This window comes from Bos indicus x Bos taurus, chromosome 23 (genome assembly GCF_003369695.1).
Source record: "Bos indicus x Bos taurus breed Angus x Brahman F1 hybrid chromosome 23, Bos_hybrid_MaternalHap_v2.0, whole genome shotgun sequence".
Taxonomy (NCBI): domain Eukaryota; kingdom Metazoa; phylum Chordata; class Mammalia; order Artiodactyla; family Bovidae; genus Bos; species Bos indicus x Bos taurus.
The window spans coordinates 14,552,022-14,571,726 of record NC_040098.1 but is presented as its reverse complement, the minus strand read 5'-3'; the positions used below and the strand labels follow the sequence as shown (position 1 = coordinate 14,571,726).

The 19,705-nt window shown below is 40.5% G+C and overlaps 1 protein-coding gene across 6 annotated transcripts in view; it reads left to right on the top strand.

Moving 5' to 3' along the window:
* KIF6 (kinesin family member 6) overlaps positions 1–19,705 on the top strand; it is a 422,193-nt gene that overhangs the window by 131,269 nt on the left and 271,219 nt on the right. The window lies entirely within an intron of this gene.

Sequence of the window (19,705 nt, the reverse complement as noted above, 5' to 3'; positions counted from 1 at the left end):
GAAGAGACAATAAGCTGGGAGGAAAAGTAGTCTGAGAAAGTCTCCCTCAAGCGACTTTCCTTCTGCCCCATTTTCACCCCTTGGAATGTACCACCTTAAATACAAGACAGATAAATGGGAAATCAGGTAGTGAAAGCATGGTGTTGACATCTGTCATTGCGCTGGGCCCTTCGTTTCATTGTTGTTTTACTGGTTCTGCATCAGTACTTTTCAACAGACTAGCTTAAAAATGTTGATTTGAGGTGCCACATATAATATGGATTTAAGGACCCTTAAATTATCATTTTCACTTAAAGAGAGCTGCACCTAGTTTTTAATTTCAGAATATTTTCTGTTGTTTACAGTGTTTTGCATTTGTGTATCGTTTCAACATTTTGCCCACGAAGTCATCCATCGTGCTCATTTGTCACAGTAATTGAAGGGACAGGAATAAAAGCAGATTAAGAAGTAGGGAGTGTAATAATGAAAGATTTAACATGTTTCACTAAAAATCCTCCTCCTCCATACATAGTTTAATCAACAGCAAACTGAGAGGTACAGACTGTAAATGGGTCCTGCCCACGAACGGAGTATGAAAAAGAAAAATGGGAGATCATAAATGCTCCTGGAAAACATGAGGCGAAACCTACCCCTGCCTCTTTGCTGACCGTCTTCCTAAAGTGACTCATCCCGGAGGAAGACGTCTAGGCCTTGTTCTCACAATTCCATCCCTTCACCTTGAACGGGTCAGGGAGGGCTCCTGGCCCTGGTTCACCATGGCCCCTGTTAGCGAATTTGCGCTTTCAAAGTTATGCCTCTAACTTGAGCCAACTGCATCTTCTCAGATTATTGTTGTGTAAAGTTTTGAGGACCTTGAGCTTCCTTTGTATAAGCTCTTCTGTTCTACCATCTTACAAAATTCTGACAGTCTTTTCCTATTATTTACCACTGAGTGTTTCGCAATAGTATAAATAGCTGAAACCTGGAGAAGTCCAGTTCTAATAATGCTGGTTGTGCAGTACTTTAAAATTTTATTCATTTTTTTCCTGTGTGAAGCCTGATTGCTTTTAAACCAAGTCTAATAGGTTTTGGATGTTTCTGTGCTTGCTTTTATTTTTTTCTCTGGTAATAACTACCATGTTCTATCAAGAACCTACTCAGTAGACTTGTCACTGTTGTGGATACTTGTACGTATTATTTCTGACTCTCATTTTATAGATGGAAACTAAGGCTCAAAGAGTTAGACTGCTTGCGCAAGGTCGCACCGCTAGTAGGTGGCAGAACTGGGCTTCAGCTCCAAGTCTGACCATTTCAGAAGCTTATGTTCTTTCCTTACACCACAATTCATGAGCACGGTAATCAAATTGACACATGTCAGATTTTTCAAGTGAGGATACATTTCTGAATTATTTAAAAAGCATAGCAAGTATGGAACACTTCAGCTTATCTCTTGAATTCATTGAAAGCAAATACATAAAAATATAAATGAAGAATAACTGTCAATCCCTGGAAATACTTTAGTATTCAGAGTCTCCAGAGAGGCATGCTTTAGATTACAACTGAGCTGTCAGAATGTAATTTGTCAGCACGCAATGAGCTTACCAGGATAAAAAGAACACACTAATCATTTTTTTTCAGAAGACGAGGTTCCCAATTTCCCATTTACACAGAGAAATCCAGAAGTTGCCATGGTAACCAGAAAACATTTGCAAAACAAAGCCTGAATAGGGGGACCAAAGCAAGCATACTCTTCCCTTTTAAGTTCTCCTACCGAGAGCCAGAATTTTAAGGAAAAGTTATTAAGAGTAGCTTCATCCTCTTCTTATTTTTAGAACCCACTCTTAAATAATTTCTGTAATCCTACCAATGTTTTGAATAAAACCTGATTATATCCTTGGGGTAGAATTTTTTTTTTTTTTTTCAAAAGTTGATTTGCTATGCCAAAGAGAATAAATACTGTAAAAGCTGAACTGTTTGTGACCCAACGTCAAAGCCCACCAGTAGCAAGTATGACTTGGTACTTTTTGTCTTAGCATTGAAATGTTGCTCTCAATTAATTAAACCTAATTGGACAAGACATTCTGCATTCGATCAGCAGGCCCTGCACAGCCCCATTGCTGAGATGATTTGCCCAGCCCCACCCACAGTCTAGAGCACGCTGTCCCCACGTGTGGCCCGAGGATAGCTTGTATCAGGATACGCCATGCTAGTCCAAAGACACAGGACCCCATATCTGATGGATGGGTTCATGTTCTCAGCAGTGGAGCCCAGGAATATGCATTCTAGCATTTTAAGTGTGCCCAGTCTAAATTTGGGGCAGTTCGGGTTTTACTGTTAAGAAGCTGGTTGAAACCCACTCCCAGAGAAGTATGTGAACAGATCCCTATTCTGTGCCCTTGCCAACACCACAAGATTGGAAAGTTCTGCCAATTTGGTAGTCAAAAGAATTTTGTTCTAACTTGTATTTTTGATTACCAAATTCTTTTATACCTTTATTTGCCATCTGCATTTCTGTTTCTGATTATTTCTACTTGCTCTTCTGTCAAGATCCAGGTAAAATCCAGGATTTTTTTTAACTGCATCTTGACAGAAGCTGTGCTAGATTAACAAAATCAGATGTTCCTTCTAGGAGCAATCTCCACTGGGGAAAGTGCCATTTAAGTATTCATTTTAGGAAGCCACAGTGTTGCTCAAAGTGAATAATTAGACCGCATGCGTGCTAAGTCACTTCAGTTGTGTCTGACTCTTTGCGACCCATGGACTGTAGCCCTCCATACTCCTGTATCCATGGGATTCTCCAGGCAAGAGTACTGGAGTGGGTTGCCATGCCCTCCTCCAGGGCATCTTCCTGACCTAGGGAGCAAATTCTGGGTCTGCTGAATCTCCAGCGTTGGGAGGCAAGTTCTTTACCACTAGCGCCACCTGGGAAGCCCATAATTAAACCAACACGGCATTATTTTACAAGCAACTTTGGAGAAGAGAGTAGTGTCTGGGGATCCTTTCTACCAAAACTCCACAGTACTGTCTTTTGTGCCTTAAATTGTCTCACCTTATCTAATTCCCATGTTGGAGTCCTAGTACCTCTAGTACCTCAGAATATGTAGCCTTATTGAGAGATAATGTCTTTACAGAGGTGATCAACTCAAAATGGGGTCATTCGTGTGGGCCCTAATCCAACATCACTGATACCCTTTGCTGCTGCTGCTGCTAAGTCGCTTCAGTTGTGTCCAACTCTGTGCGACCCCATAGACTGCAGCCCACCAGGCTACCCCCTCCCTGGGATTCTCCAGGCAAGAGTACTGGAGTGGGTTGCCATTGCCTTCTCCGACTGGTACCCTTATAAAGTAGGAAATTTGGAGACAGACAGATATAGAGGGAGTGTGTCATGTGAACATGAGAACAGTCATCTACAAGCTGAGGAGAAAGGCCTGGGGCGGAGCCCTTCCTCACAGTCCTCAGAAGGAATTACCAGCCCTGCCAACACCTCCGTTTGGGATGTCTAGCCTTCAGAACTGTAAGATAGCAAATTTCTATTGTTGAAGTTGCCTAGTTTTTGTGCTGGAGAACTAACACAGTGTCCAAATAACCTCGGATATAATTTCTTATATGATTGTTACCTGGTGTTGCTCTTTACCTTGATAAATTCAGAAGCAATAATATGCTAAATTCCTACGTGATGCTAGTGGTAAAGAACCCACCTGCCAATGCAGGAGACATAAAGGACGCCAGTTCAATCCCTGGGTTGGAAAGACACCCTGGAGGAGGGCATGGCAACCCAGTCCAGTATTCTTGCCTGGAGAAGCCCATGGACAGAGGAGTCTGGCAGCCACAGTCCATGGGGTCGCAAAGAGCTGGATGCAACTGAAGTGACTTAGCACACACACCATATGCTAAATATATATAGTATAATGGGCTTCCCAGGTGGCACTATGCTATGCTATGCTAAGTCACTTCAGTCGTGTCCGACTCTGTGTGACCCCATAGACGGCAGCCCACCAGGCTTCCCCGTCCCTGGGATTCTCCAGGCAAGAACACTGGAGTGGGTTGCCATTTCCTTCTCCAATGCATGAAAGTGAAAAGAGAAAGTGAAGTCACTCAGTCGTGTCCGACTCTTCGCGACCCCATGGACTGCAGCCCACCCGGCTCCTCCGTCCATGGGATTTTCCAGGCAAGAGTACTGGAGTGGGTGCCATCGCCTTCTCCCCAGGTGGCACTAGTGGTAAAGAATCTGCGTGCCAGTGCAGGAGACACAAAGAACATGGGTTCGACCCCTGGGTCAGGAAGATCCCTTGGAGAAGGAAATGACAACCTACTCCAGTATTCTTGCCTAGAAAATCCCATGAACAGAGGAGCCTGGGGAGCTACAGTCCATGGGGCTATAAAGAGTTGGTGAAGACTGAGAGACTGCACACACACGTATAGTATAACATTTGGAAAGACACTACAGTCCTCAGCTGGCAACTGTTTAAAACAAGACTATAGTTGTGTTCTGCTGTAGTCTCTCAGCACCTGGCAACTACGTAGTTGGTCAGTCATCAATTTTTATTTTTTTAATTCACGTAGAGAAGAAGACTTGATGATTTCAGGAGAAAGGACCTGTAATCCCAGGCCCAGAATTGGGGTGATTTTATGGTACACAGTGCCTCTTGGGGAGTACAGAGGATATCACAGATGACTTTGACAGTTTAAAATTTAATTTGTGGTGCTTCAACCCTTTTGGAAGAGGTTACTTTCTAAATAACCAGCCTACCAACAGCATTTATGGGATTTGTAAATTATTTTCCTAGGAGCTCTTAGAGGTCTTTCTGCCTAATTCTTCGGTTGAAATTAAAAAAAAAAAAAAAAGTATACTCAATGTATCTGAGTTGTACTGATGTGTTTTGTTAGCTCTCAGACTTTGCACTCCACCAAACTTTTTACTGAGTTGTGTGACCTTGTGGAAGTGCAAAGGCAGTTGGGAGACAGGCTGTGAATGGAGTTAGTAGGTTTGTGCAGATACTGGTACTGAAACAGCTGTCACTGGACACGTTGTCTAATAGCATGAGGACAGCACAGTAAGGAAACAGCAGCTTTACTGTGTGATTGTGTTTGTCAACAGCTCTCTAAGCCTCGAGCTCCTTGTGTAGTGTGTGTGAGAAACAAGAGAATTTGGGTTGCAATTAGAGTTCTGGCATCATATTCCACTAGACTATTAGAGAGACACTGAATAAAACAACCTCACAGATTTTTTTTTGAAAGATTTATTAGTTGTATATAATTAGCAAGTGTTCTCCAAGATTTGTAAACCTGGGAAGCGCAGAATACTTGACAGGCTAAATCCATCTCACCCTGCTCTTATTATAATAAGAAGAGCATTCGTTTATCATTACGCTCAATAGGCAGCTGGTTCAGTTCAGTTCAGTTGCTCAGTCGTGTCCAACTCTTTGTGACACCATGAACCGCAGCATGCCAGGCCTCCCTGTCCATCACCAACTGCCAGAGTCTACCCAAACCCATGTCCATTGAGTTGGTGATGCCATCCAACCATCTCACCCTCTGTCATCCCCTTCTCCTCCTGCCCTCAATCTTTCCCAGCATCAGGGTCTTTTCAAATGAGTCAGCTCTTCCCATCAGGTGGCCAAAGTACTGGAGTTTCAGCTTCAACATCAGTCCTTCCAGTGAACACCCAGGACTGATCTCCTTTAGGATGGACTGGTTGGATCTCCTTGCAGTCCAAGGGACTCTCAAGAGTCTTCTCCAACACCGCAGTTCAAAAGCATCAATTCTCTGGCACTCAGCTTTCTTTATAGTCCAACTCTCACATCTATACATGACTACTGGAAAAATGATAGCCTTGACTAGATGGACCTTTGTGGACAAAGTAATGTCTCTGCTTTTGAATATGCTCTCTAGGTTGGTCATAACTTTCCTTCCAAGGAGTAAGCGTCTTTTAATTTCATGGCTGCAATCACCATCTGTGGTGATTTTGGAACCCCAAAAAACAAAGTCAGCTACTGTTTCCACTGTTTTCCCATCTATTTGCCATGAAGTGATGGGACCAGATGCCATGTTCTTCATTTTCTGAATGTTGAGCTTTAAGCCAACTTTTTCACTCTCCTCTTTCACTTTCATCAAGAGGCTTTTTAGTTCCTCTTCACTTTCTGCCCTAAGGGTGGTGTCATCTGCATATCTGAGGTTATTGATATTTCTCCTGGCAATCCTGATTCCATCCTGTGCTTCTTCCAGCCCAGCATTTCTCATGATGTACTCTGCAAATAAGTTAAATAAGCAGGGTGACAATATACAGCCTTGATGTACTCCTTTTCCTATTTAGAACCGTCTGTTTTTCTATGTCCAGTTCTAACTGTTGCTTCCTGACCTGCATATAGGTTTCTCAAGAAGCAGGTCAGGTGGTCTGGTATTCCCATCTCTTTCAGAATTTTCCACAGTTGATTGTGATCCACACAGTCAAAGGCTTTGGCATAGTCAATAAAACAGGGACGGCGGAGCCTGGTGGGCTGCCGTCTATGGGGTCGCACAAGTCGGACACGACTGAAGCGACTTAACAGCAGCAGCAGCAGCAGATGTTTTTCTGGAACTCTCTTGCTTTTTCCATGATCTAGCGGATGTTGGCAATTTGATCTCTGGTTCCTCTGCCTTTTCTAAAACCAGCTTGAACATCTGGAAGTTCACGGTTCACGTACTGCTGAAGCCTGGCTTGGAGAATTTTGAACATTAATTACTAGCGTGTGAGATGAGTGCAATTGTGCGGTAGTTTTAGCATTCTTTGGCATTGCCTTTCTTTGGGATTGGAATGAAAACTGACCTTTTCCAGTCCTGTGGCCACTGCTGAGTTTTCCAAATTTGCAGGCATATTGAGTGCAGCACTTTCACAGCATCATCTTTCAGGATTTGAAATAGCTCAACTGGAATTCCATCACCTCCACTAGCTTTGTTCATAGTGATGCTTCCCAAGGCCCACTTGACTTCACATTCCAGGATGTCTGGCTCTAGGTGAATGTGAGTGATCACACCATTGTGATTATCTGGGTTGTGAAGATCTTTTTTGTACAGTTCTGTGTATTCTTGACACATCTTCTTAATATCTTCTGCTTCTGTTAGGTCCATACCATTTCTGTCCTTTATTGAGCCCATCTTTGAATGAAATATTCCCTTGATATCTCTAATTTTCTTGAAGAGATCGCTAGCCTTTCCCATTCTATTGTTTTCCTCTATTTCTTTGCATTGATCACTGAAGAAGGCTTTCTTATCTCTCCTTGCTAATCTTTGGAACTCTGCATTCAAATGGGAATATCATTCCTTTTCTCCTTTGCTTTTTGCTTCCCTTCTTTTCACAGCTATTTGTAAGGCTTCCTCAGACAGCCATTTTGCTTTTTTGCATTTCTTTTCCTTGGGAATGGTCTTGATTCCTGTCTCCTGTACAATGTCATGAACCTCTGTCCATAGTTCACCAGGCACTCTGTCTATCAAATTTAGTCCCTTAAATCTATTTCTCAATTCCACTGTATAGTCATAAGGGATTTGATTTAAGCAGCTAGGAGCCTTAGCAAAAGATGTGTTGACAATTCTAACTTCTTCTCTAACCTACTGAATATATGTTATTAGGTATAGAAAGAAGGGAACATGAATGTTGAGCCCTTAGTATATCCCAGGCATTTTTCTCCCTCTTTTTTTATATTTTATATATGAGAAATATGCAGTCATTCTTAACTAGTGATTCTGTCTTATAACATCATTTGCATTCTGCTCTCATCTAACCTGATTAATAGTATTGCATGAACCATGAATTTCAAATCTAAAACGTTTATTAAAATAAATGAAGTGGTACAGTGCAGCCATTATTAGAATATTAAAATGTACTTAACCCATATACATAATTAGAGAAACACAATCTTATTGGCCGTAAAAACTTAGCTCCTGAGTTTCTTCTGATGTTTAAAATTCTGATTTCTGATTAAACAGCAGAAAAAAAGTAGCCTTTACTCTGTTACTAAAACCCACCAACAACAGTGACAAAAAATGAAAAGTAGAAGGGGAAAGCCATCATCAGTGAAATAAGGAAATAGCCATAACCCCAAACCATGAGGAAATCTGCCAAATATTATGAAGTTTGAATTACGGTGAGGGAGGTTGCTGAGAGCCAACACATATATCCTCCAACCTCAGGCAGGATACAGTTTCGCCTTAAAGAAAGGGTCACAATTCTTAAATGCAAATCCAATGATCTTCTGGTTAGAGTGATGAGATCTAAGGACACAGGCAAGTAAGATAGAGAAATGTGATTTAGATATTCATTCTGCACTATAGAAGGTGAGTCCAAAAGAGTTAAAGACAGGCCGTTTTTATGGTTAGTAGTCTAGGCTTATGGCCAAGAAAGATGGCCTCGGTGAGTGGAATTCAGGGAGTTTGTGACTTAAGAAATTTTACCACCCCAGATCTTTTAGTGCAAAAATTTGAGGAAAGTATATGCTCTCAAGGGCTTCCCTGGTAGCTCAGATGGTAAAGGATCCACCTGCAATGCAGGAGACCCAGGTTAGGTCCCTGAGCCAAGAAGATGCCCTGGAGAAGGGAATGGCTACCCTCTCCAGTATTCTTGCCTGGAGAATTCCATGAACAGAGGAGCCTGGCAGGCTACAGTCCATGGGTTGCAAAGAGTTGGACATGACTGAGCAATTAAGCGCACGCACACTTAAAGTTAAGTTTAAGTTAAAGTTAAGAATGAAATGTGCAGAGTAAATCTATGTAATAAACAAAGTGAATTTGAACTCTCTAGGAAAAAGATGGACATGCTTAAAGATAAAATTATCAGAAGGAAAATAACAAAAGATCTTTTCATAAATGTGGAGTGTGATGGGTAAAGCAACATACATTTGAAGACTGCTTACATCAGGAAACAAGGTAGTATACTTCATAATCTTAAATGTTACCTAAATGCAATCTTTGGTTTTAAAAATACCTAAAAATATAGAAAAATTCAAAGAAAATATTGCAGGACAAAAAGATAAAAGTAAGCTTGAAGAACCTAGAAATGAAAGAGAAGAAAGCCATTATAGAGATGAGAGTCCATTAAAAAGCAAAAAATAAAGAAGAAAAGGAGGAGGAGGAAAACAAGGAAGAAGAGGAAGAGATGGAAGAGGAGAAGAGGAGGAAATGTGGCTGAAAATAATCAGAGAAACAAAGGAGAAACCAACTGTGAGTAATTAGAAATCATGAAGAAAAGAATGAGGGCAACAGGAAAAAAACATGAATAAAGAATGAGAGAGAGAGAGAAGTTTCCTGAAATCTGGAATTACTTGAATCTGCAGATGAAAAGGACATGCTGTGTTTCAAATTGAAAGAGCTCTACTCCAAGATAAAATCTACTGAGGCTACTAATTTCCAAAGCTAAATTAAGAACTTTATGAACATCCAGTCAGAAAAATGCAAGCCAACTATGAGTGAAGATTAAAAAAAAAAAGTTTGTACTTGGACTTTTCCACAGAATGTTCAATGCCAGAAGACAGCGGAACAAGTTCTAAAGCAAGGATATTGTGTCCCGATAATTTTATACCCAGCCAAATTTTAAAATTGTCCTTAAAAAGCAAAGACATGAGACGAGTAATTTTAAGCATGTGTGAATTCTGGAAGAAAATGAACCCGGTGATCCTTTTTAAAAACTGCTTGACAGTCAAGTCTAACCAGTTAAGAGATGAACCAAATTAAAGGATGTGGGAACCCAGAAGCATCACAAAAGGTACGATGGAAAACATTGAATTTATTTAACTGTAGATGTAAAACGGAGCAACTGTGTAAAGTGAATATTATAAACCTTGAAAATATAAATTAATAATAGATGAAATGCAAATTTGGAGTTAGAAAATAGAAGAGGGAGTGGTGTTAGAAGTGAGCTGATTTCCTTATATTGCAAAGCAAGAAAGAAGCTGTTGTTGTTTAGTGACTGAATGGTGTCTGACATTTTTGTAACCCCCATGGACTGCAGCCTGCCAGGCTCCTCTGTCCATAGGACTTCTCAGGCAAGAATTATGGAGTGGGTTACTATTTCTTTCTCCAGGGGATCTTCCCACCACAACTCAGGGATCAAACCCACATTTTCTGTATTGGCAGGTGGATTCTTTACTGCTGAGCCATGAGGGAAGTCCAAGAAAAGAATAGATGCTGTCTACATATCAACCATATGGTTAAAAAATATAATGACCCAAGTCCTTTAATTCCATGAGCTTTCCTTAATTCTAAAGAGATACTTTTAGAAAAAAGGATATGTGTCTTTTACCATGAAAAAAAATTTTGTTGGAAGGTCATCAGTTCCTTCGGTTTTATTTCCTTTTTCTTCTATTAAATTCAAATAAAATTTAATTTAATAATTTTCAATTAAGAATAGTATGACAACAGTTAGAACTGGGCATGGAACAACAGACTTGTTCAAAATTGGGAAAAGAGTATATCGTGGCTGTATATTGTCACCCTGCTTATTTAACTTATATGCAGAGTACATCATGAGAAATGATGTACTGGATGAGTGAATGCTGGATGAATCACAAGCTGGAATCAAGTTTACTGAAAGAATTATCAACAACCTCAGAGATGCAGACAATAGCACTCTAATGGCAGAAAGCAAAGAGAAACTAAAATAGCCTCTTGATAAGGGTGAAAGAGGAGAGTGAAAAGCTGACTTAAAACTCAGCATTCAAAAAATGAAGATCATGGCATCTGATCCCATCACTTGATGGCCAATAGAAGGGGAAAAAGTGGATGCAGTGACAGATTTTCTTTTCTTGGGATCTAAAATCACTGCAGATGGTGACTGTACCCATGAAATTAAAAGACATTTGCTCCTTGGAAGTAAAGCTGTAACAAACCTAGACAGCATATTAAAAAGCAGAGACATCACTTTGCTGACAAAGGTCCATATAGTCAAAGCTGTGGTTTTTCCAGTAGTCATGTACAGATGTGAGAGTTGGACTATGAAAAGAAGACTGAGTGCCAAAGAATTGATGTTTTTGAATTGTGGCGTTGGAGAAGACTCTTGAGAATCCTTGGACAGCAAAGAGATCAAATCAATTAATTCTCAAGGAAATCAACCATGAATATTCATTGGAAGGACTGATGCTGAAGCTGAGGCTCCAATACTTGGGTACCAACATAAAGAGCAAAGTCATTGGAAAAGATCCTGATGCTGGGAAAGACTGAGGACAGAAGGAGAGGAGGGTGACAGAGTATAAGATGGTTGGATGGCATCATGGACTCAATGAACATGAATCTGATCAAACTCTGGGAGATAGTGAAGGACAGGGAAACCTGGTGTGCTGCAGTCCATGGGGTCGCAAAGAGTTGGACATGTCTTGGCAACTGACCAACAATAACAACATGTGTAGTATGCTTTTTTTTTGGTAAAGTACTCTTACATGTTCTTACATTTGTATACATATATTAAAAATAAATAATTTTTATCAAATATTAACATTTTTTGAGGGAGATTTTCATCTTTGTTCTTTTTTGTGTTGTTTAGATTTTTAAAATAATGAGTGTGGTGGGGATTACCAGTGTTTACCAAAACTAATGGGTTATTCCTTCTGGCACATGCTTCTTTGAAGTTAACAGAGTTCAAGTGCTCTAACCAATGCAATCTAAATGACAGTGGCATGTCAGTTTTAGTCTGAAGCCTGTAAGAATTAATATGAAGTTCTCCTTAATCTCCTCCTCTGTGGCAAACCCTGAAAGCTTTATGTCGGGGTGGTGACCTTAGAAGATGGCAGCATCCTCACCAGTCTCGAGGGGTCAAGTACATGGAGCAGAGCCACCATTTCACAATATTGGAGAAATAATATGAGCAAGAAAGAAACCTTGTGATTTAAAAATTGTGATTTTTAAGCCTCAGAGATTGTGGTGCTATTTATTAAATTGCTACCATAATCTAACTCAGTCTGTCTTAATGAATGTGTGTCATTTGTACAAAATAATGACTCATTATTCTTCATAAAATTCAAATGTAGCATGGCTTTTTTAGTAAGAAAACATATGTGTGTGTAAATATATAATCTATTTTCCAAATGGGTTTGAAGCAAGTTACAATTTCAAAACACATATAAACCAGGTCAAAAAAAATGTCAGAGAGAAAAAAAAGTTAAGGTGAACGTAGTTTAAAAGAAGATAGATGGATATGATAGACGACTGGAATAAATTAAGTATTGCCGTTAAGGACAAAGTTTAGCTATGATTCTTCAGGCAGACAAATAAAAACTTGGGAAACATTTTGACATTTTTGGTTACATGGTTTTCATTATTCAGATCGCAAACTTCTAGGCATTGAATTGCAGGTTAATTGTATCTATACTTGTTTAAAGTGCTTTCCTGGTAGCTCACTGGTAAGGAATCCGCCTGCCAATGCAGGAGACACGGGTTCAATCCTTGGGTCGGGAAGATCCCCCGGAGAAGAAAATGGCAACCCACTCTGGTATTCTTGCCTGGAGAATCCCATGGACCAAGGAAGCTGGCAGACTGCAGTCCATGGGGGTCTCAAAGAGTCAGACACGATTCAGCGACTAAAGAACAACAATGTACTTGTTTAAAGGATCTTGTGTACAAAATGGGCAGTGTCTTGCCTGTAACTTTGAAAGAAATACAAAAGCTTTATACTTCTATCAGTCTTGTATAACATCTCAGAGCTTTATATTAAATTGTGTATTTAACTGAGTGTATCAATCAGGATCAAACAAGGAAAATAAACCACTCTTTTTGAAATAGAGGAAATCAACGCAGATACTTTTGTTTCATGGATGGTGGAAGAATCTGAGATGCCAACCCGGGATGGTGATGCAACTCAGAGGTGACTAGCAGCGGGAAGCTACTATAAACTATAGATGGGTCTCAGCTGGTGGGAGGCATTGACAGGGCGATGGGAGGCAGGAAATGGGGAGAAACCAGAGTATTTCTCCCCCTCCCTTTCTTCCCAGCTGGATACCAGCTAAAATGAGTCTTGGGGAGATGCTGCCTTTAGTACTCAGTGTCCCTGCAATGTAGAGCACAGGAGAGGAAAGGGAAGGAGTGGAGCAGAGGGCAAAGAGACAGAGATTAACCCATGAAAAGGCGATGGCACCCCACTCCAGCACTCTTGCCTGGAAAATCCCATGGACGGAGGAGCCTAGTAGGCTGCAGTCCATGCGGTCGCTAAGAGTTGGACACGACTGAGCGACTTCCCTTTCACTTTTCACTTTCATGCATTGGAGAAGGAAATGGCAATCCACTCCAGTGTTCTTCCCTAGAGAATCCCAGGGACGGGGGAGCCTGGTGGGCTGCCATCTATGGGGTCACACAGAGTCGGACACGACTGAAGTGACTTAGCAGCAGTAGCAGCAGCAAAGCTGTTTCTATAAGAAATTGGGATAATAGTTCAGATAGATTGCTTTGGCTTATTTTACAACCAGGAATACACATGAGGGAAGCTGGCAGGAAATCAATTTTGGGTATAAGAAGTCAATGTTTCTTATTAAGTAGACATAGAAGAAGCTATTCTTTTGGCACTTCTTGTTGATAGATACTTTCATTTTTGGCAGACTGACTTTTACATCTATTCCTTGTGTAAATTTCAAGTTAGGAGGGAGGAGACAAGGGTCTTATCAGCTGCCCCAAACCTTCAACAAGGAAATTGATCATGTTTGGGACTTGCCAGTTCTAACAGCAAGAGATCTTCATAGCCATAGAGAGAACTGTGAAATCTTCAAAATTTGGAGAATATATTATTAGACTATAAAGTGGAGTAAAATAATGTATATAATAACTATACCCCTGTGCTTTGAGAGTTCTTCCTTCAGCATCTGTACTGTGAATGAAATTTTCCTCAGATCTGTGTTGGGTCCAGGTCTTGATGCCTGAACTTAAACATTGCATTGAGAGCTATCACAACCAATTTGACAGGATAAAACTTCTTTCATAAGAATAAGATTTTTCAAATGTATATCTGAGTTCTGCTTGGTGTGTTATTGTCTATTCACAGGATCAGATTAGATCAGATCAGATCAGCCGCTCAGTCGTGTCCGATTCTTTGCAACCCCATGAATCGCAGCATGCCAGGCCTCCCTGTCCATCACCAACTCCTGGAGTTCACTCAGACTCACGTCCATCGAGTCAGTGATGCCATCCAGCCATCTCATCCTCTGTCATCCCCTTATCCTCTTGCCCCCAATCCCTCCCAGCATCAGAGTCTTTTCCAATGAGTCAACTCTTCGCATGAGGTGGCCAAAGTACTGGAGTTTCAGCTTTAGCATCATTCCTTCCAAAGAAATCCCAGGGCTGGTCTCCTTCAGAATGGACTGGTTAGATCTCCTTGCAGTCCAAGGGACTCTCAAGAGTTTTCTCCAACACCACAGTTCAAAAGCATCAATTCTTCAGCACTCAGCCTTCTTCACAGTCCAACTCTCACATCCATACATGACCACAGGAAAAACCATAGCCTTGACTAGACGAACCTTTGTTGGCAAAGTAATGTCTCTGCTTTTGAATATGCTCTCTAGGTTGGTCATAACTTTCCTTCCAAGGAGTAAGCGTCTCTTAATTCCATGGCTGCAGGCACCATCTGCAGTGATTTTGGAGCCCAGAAAAATAAAATCTGACACTGTTTCCACTGTTTCCCTATCTATTTCCCATGAAGTGATGGGACCGGATGCCATGATCTTCGTTTTCTGAATGTTGAGCTTTAAGCCAACTTTTTCACTCTCCACTTTCACTTTCATCAAGAGGCTTTTGAGTTCCTCTTCACTTTCTGCCCTAAGGGTGGTGTCATCTGCATATCTGAGGTTATTGATATTTCATTCCAATCCCAAAGAAAGGCAATGCCAAAGAATGCTCAAACTACCTCACAATTGCACTCATCTCACATGCTAGTAAAGTAATGCTCAAAATGCTCCCAGCCAGGCTTCAGCAATATGTGAACCGTGAACTTCCTGATGTTCAAGCTGGTTTTAGAAAAGGCAGAGGAACCAGAGGTCAAATTGCCAACATCCTCTGGATCATGGAAAAAGCAAGAGAGTTCCAGAAAAACGTCTATTTCTGCTTTATTGACTATGCCAAAGCCTTTGACTGTGTGGATCACAATAAACTGTGGAAAATTCGGAAAGAGATGAGAATACCAGACCACCTGACCTGCCTCTTGAGAAACCTATATGCAGGTCAGGAAGCAACAGTTAGAACTGGACATGGAACAACAGACTGGTTCCAAATAGAAAAAGGAGTACGTCAAGGCTGTATATACACAGGATAGTAAAGGTTATTTTCAATTTACTTATCATCTTGAGGTATATAGTATGTATTAAAAAACAAAAAGTTTTCCCTAAAGCCAGTTTAAATGAATTGCCATAAATTCTTGAGAAGATCATTAGATTTTTAATCCTTATAATATTATTTTTTCCAATTATGTGTATGGTAAGACTTGGAAATTGTTAAATGAGACTGAATTTTAATAGGAAGAGAAGAGACAAAATAGTTAAACTTAATGTAAAAGATGAAAAATGAATATGCTAGACAACAAGGATGCCGTTGAGGATGAAATTTAGCTATGACTCTTCTTGCAGTCAAGTAAAAAAAAAAAAAAAGGTGGGGAACACTTGGGGTGATATATTTTCCATTGTTCAGAAAACAAACCTTTGTCCTAGTGTTGATATGATGATTCCCAGTTCAATGATATTAAACAGAGATGGTAATTGAACATAGCTCTGACTTAAGATATAGATAAATTCTTTCTCAATTTGCCATATGTGCTGATTTTAGCATATTTATACTTTTTAAATAAATGTGTTTGACTTTGATTTGCCTAATTTTGAAGAAATGACCCATAGGGAAGCAATCTTCTGAATCTTGACATCCAACTGAAGAGTCATCACTAATTCTGACACTCAATTTTCCTAAAATTTTGAAGTCAGCTAACAGATCTTTGAAAGCTTCCCCAGTGGCTCAGCAGTAAAGAAACTGCCTGCAATGCAAGAGACACAGGTTCTACTCCTAGGTCAGGAAGATTCCCCTGGAAAAGGAAATGGCAACCCACTGCAGGATTCTTGCCTGGGAAATCCCACGGACAGAGAAGCCTGATGGGCTGCAGCCCTGTATGTGTGCTTAGTCACTCAGTTATTTCTGCGTCTGCCACCCCACGGACTGTAACCCACCAGGCACGTCCGTCCATGGGGATTCTCCAAGCAAGAATACTGGAGTGGGTTGCCATGCCCTCCTCCAGGGGATCTTCCCAACCCAGGGATGGAACCCAGGTCTCCTCCACTGCAGGCAGATTCTTCACCATCTGAGCCACCAGGGAGGTCGCAAAAGAGCTGGACACGACTTAGTGACTAAATAACAACAAGCAGATCTCTGAAGGCATGAAAATCAAAAATCCATCCAATTGATTCCAGACTTGTTAGAAAGGATAAATAATGAAACAAACAGGCTGTTCTTATCAGAAAGGTGAATCCCAATTGCTAACACAGTCTTAACTTAGGTTTCAGGTTGTTCCAAAGCTTTCTTTTAAACTTTAAACAAAATTAGTATGCCTGGTTTGTTTTCCCTTTTACAGAGCTACTTTGATAATGCGCTGGACCTAGACATCTTTCTACTAGGGGCAATGAGTTTGATCACTTTTCTAAAAGCCAGGTATCTTATAAAAAGAAAAACCAGAAAGGAAAATGAGCAGTTTAGGGTCATTAATTCCAATAGAGGGTTATCTAATTGGGGCTATTTTGCTGCTAAGCAGTATGTATATTCTGAAACAACTTAGATTTTGTACCTTAGTGTCATTCGTACCTCTGTCTTTTGATCTGCTTTGTAAAACTGCAAAACTCCTAAAGAATATTCAGGATTTATCGTGAGTATTCAGATACTCACGTATTTATTAATACTCACAGTATTTGTTCTGGCTCAAGACTTATTGTGAATGAATCTGCCTCTGACAACTCTGGGAAAATGCAACTGCTCTATTTGCGGGGGGCAGGTCAAATATAATTTTCCCATTACTCTATTTTAAATATGTTCTGCTGAATTGCAATTATTAATTTATGTGGCATGCTGTATTTTTCTTGCTATTCCTGGTGCCGTAGATATAGTGAAAAGTCAATACATATTAGTTGGTTAAAAATAAAAATAATGATGCTGTCTTAGAAAGAAAGAAAAGATCGAGATGGGTGTTTTTAGGGTCTCATGCTAAACCACTAGGTTTGGTCAGGCCTCACTTTTCCAGGCTGAGTTAGAGTTCATAGGGTGCATGGTGGGCCTCGTGCCCACCATGGTTGGTCTTGTGGGCCAAGGTGTGCCACGGGAGGACTTTAGGCTCAGATATTAGTCTGGGAAACACCTAGGCAATTAGTATTCTCAGTCTTCAATTCAGATAGAGCAGATGAGCAGAGGAACAGGTCAAATAGAATATCTGCTTAGAAAGTGTTACCAAACAAGGAGAATTGGAGTGAAAGCTGAATTCTGGATTTGCTGGCTGCTGCTGTTGTTCTTAGTTGGTTTGCTTTAAAAGTCACAAGCACATATATTACAAACTCCTCTTCAGCCTAAGAGAGATTTCCTTCCCCTGACTTATCCTAAAATAAGGGAAATTCTTGTTGAGCTATTTCACTCTAAAATAGAAAAGTGAGTGAAAACAAAAGAAAAGTTTTGGTGCATAAGAATGGAATATAAGCTATAAGATCCGACAAGAAAAAGCAAGTATTCAAAGGATCCTAGGAAATCTTATATGTAACATAAATAAATTATTCAAATCATTGAAGACTGTATTAACTATAATCAGTTTTGAAGTGATTGAAAACATACAAGATTAACTGGAAGTAGAAAAAAGATACGAAAATTGTACTACAGTATTATGCATGTGTGCTAAGTCACTTCAGTCATGTCTGACTCTGCGACCCTATGGACCATAGTCCCCCAGACTTCTCTGTCCATGGGATTCTCCAGGCCAGAATACTGGAGTGAGTTGCTATTTCCTCTTCCCGACTCAGGGATCAAACCCATGGCTCTTAAGTCTCCTGTGTTGGCGGTCAAGTTCTTTACCACTAGCCTCATCTGGGAAGCACCTTAATAGTATATTATGTAAACACAAAAATCATATCTCACATATCATTTTTTGCCCCTAAAATCAAATTTTTCAATCTTTTTTTCAAACGCATGATATATCTTTATTTACTTTTAATACGTATTTATTTACTTGTTTGGTTGAAACATGCAGATGTTGCAAATGTAGGATCTAGTTCCCTGACCAGAGATCAAACCCAGGCCCCTGGCATCGGGAGTGCAGAGTCTTAGCCACTGGAAGTCCCCAAATTTTCAGTCTTGAAAATGGCCATGCCCACACAAATGATGATGAAATAATGAACAAAAATGAAAAGTTTTGTTGCTCTACCAATAAGAATATGTGTAACAAAATCATAGAGCATCGGGATTAGAAGTTATACATCTGCAGATTCCAAAAGGGAAGATGAATAGACAGGCTTTTGAAAAAGCTTATCACTGTTTCCCAATTCTTGTTGCTCTACCTTTTCATGTTTCTCTTTCAGCCTAGGAATATCTCCTGCTCTGTAGGAAATGATTCTTGTTCAGTGAAAGAGCTTCTTAGGATGGTAGCCCAGGAGTGCCAGTAAATGGCTTGAAGGGCTGAAGGAGAAGAAGCTTTAGCCTTCAAAACAGAGGTGTGGTATTTCCTCAATTTAAAGCTCTATTTTGTAAAGCTGCAAAAGCAGATTCAAATACCACTCCACAAGTACATTGCTACTCCAGGTCCCTTTTAGATACACAGTTTGAAGGCACCGTTGTCTGACAAGGTCATTTTTGAGTCATCTTTTACATTTCGAAGGGCTTCCCAGGTAGCTCAGCTGGTAAAGAATCTGCCTGCAATGCAGGAGACCCCAGTTTGATTGCTGGGTTGAGAAGATCCTCTGGAGAATCTGAAGATATTGAATCAGAGGATACTGGCTACCCACTCCAGTATTCTTGGGCTTCCCCTGTGGCTCAGCTAGTAAAGAATCTGCCTGCAATGCGGGAGACCTGGTTTGATCCCTGGGTTGGGAAGATCCCCTGGAGAAGGGAAGGGCTACCCGCTCCAGTATTCTGGCCTGGAGAATTCCATGGATTGTATAGTCCATGGGGTCGCAAAGAGTCAGACACAACTGAGCAACTTTGATTTTGGGCTTCCCTTGTGGTTCAGCTGGTAAAGAATCCACCTGCAAAGTGGGAGACCTGGGTTTGATCCCTGGCTTGGGAAAATCCCTTGGAGAAGGGAAAGGCTACCCACTTCAATATTCTGGCCTAGAGAATTCCACTGACTGTATAGTCCATGGGGTTGCAAAGAGTCAGACGTGACTGGAGAGACTTTCACTTTCACTGTTCACTATAACCCAAACCACTCTCTACACTGCATGAAATGGGTTAACCATCAAACATTCGGTTGTAGCCTGGTGGATTCCACCATAGCAAACTGTCCATTACAATGTCATAATTTTTAAAGTGATAGACATTTAAAAATCCATTTAGAACAATGGATTTTTCCAGAGTTTGGATATTAGTTATATTCTACTATATGCACAAATGTTTAAATGGCCTTTCTGAACACAGTAGTTAATGCTAGTTAGGAATTTGCTACTGTTTTTCAGTCATTAAGTCATGTCCAACTCTGCAGCCCCATGAACTGCATCACTCAGGCTTCTCTGTCCTTCACTATCTCCCTGACTTTTCTCATACCCATGTCCACTGAGTT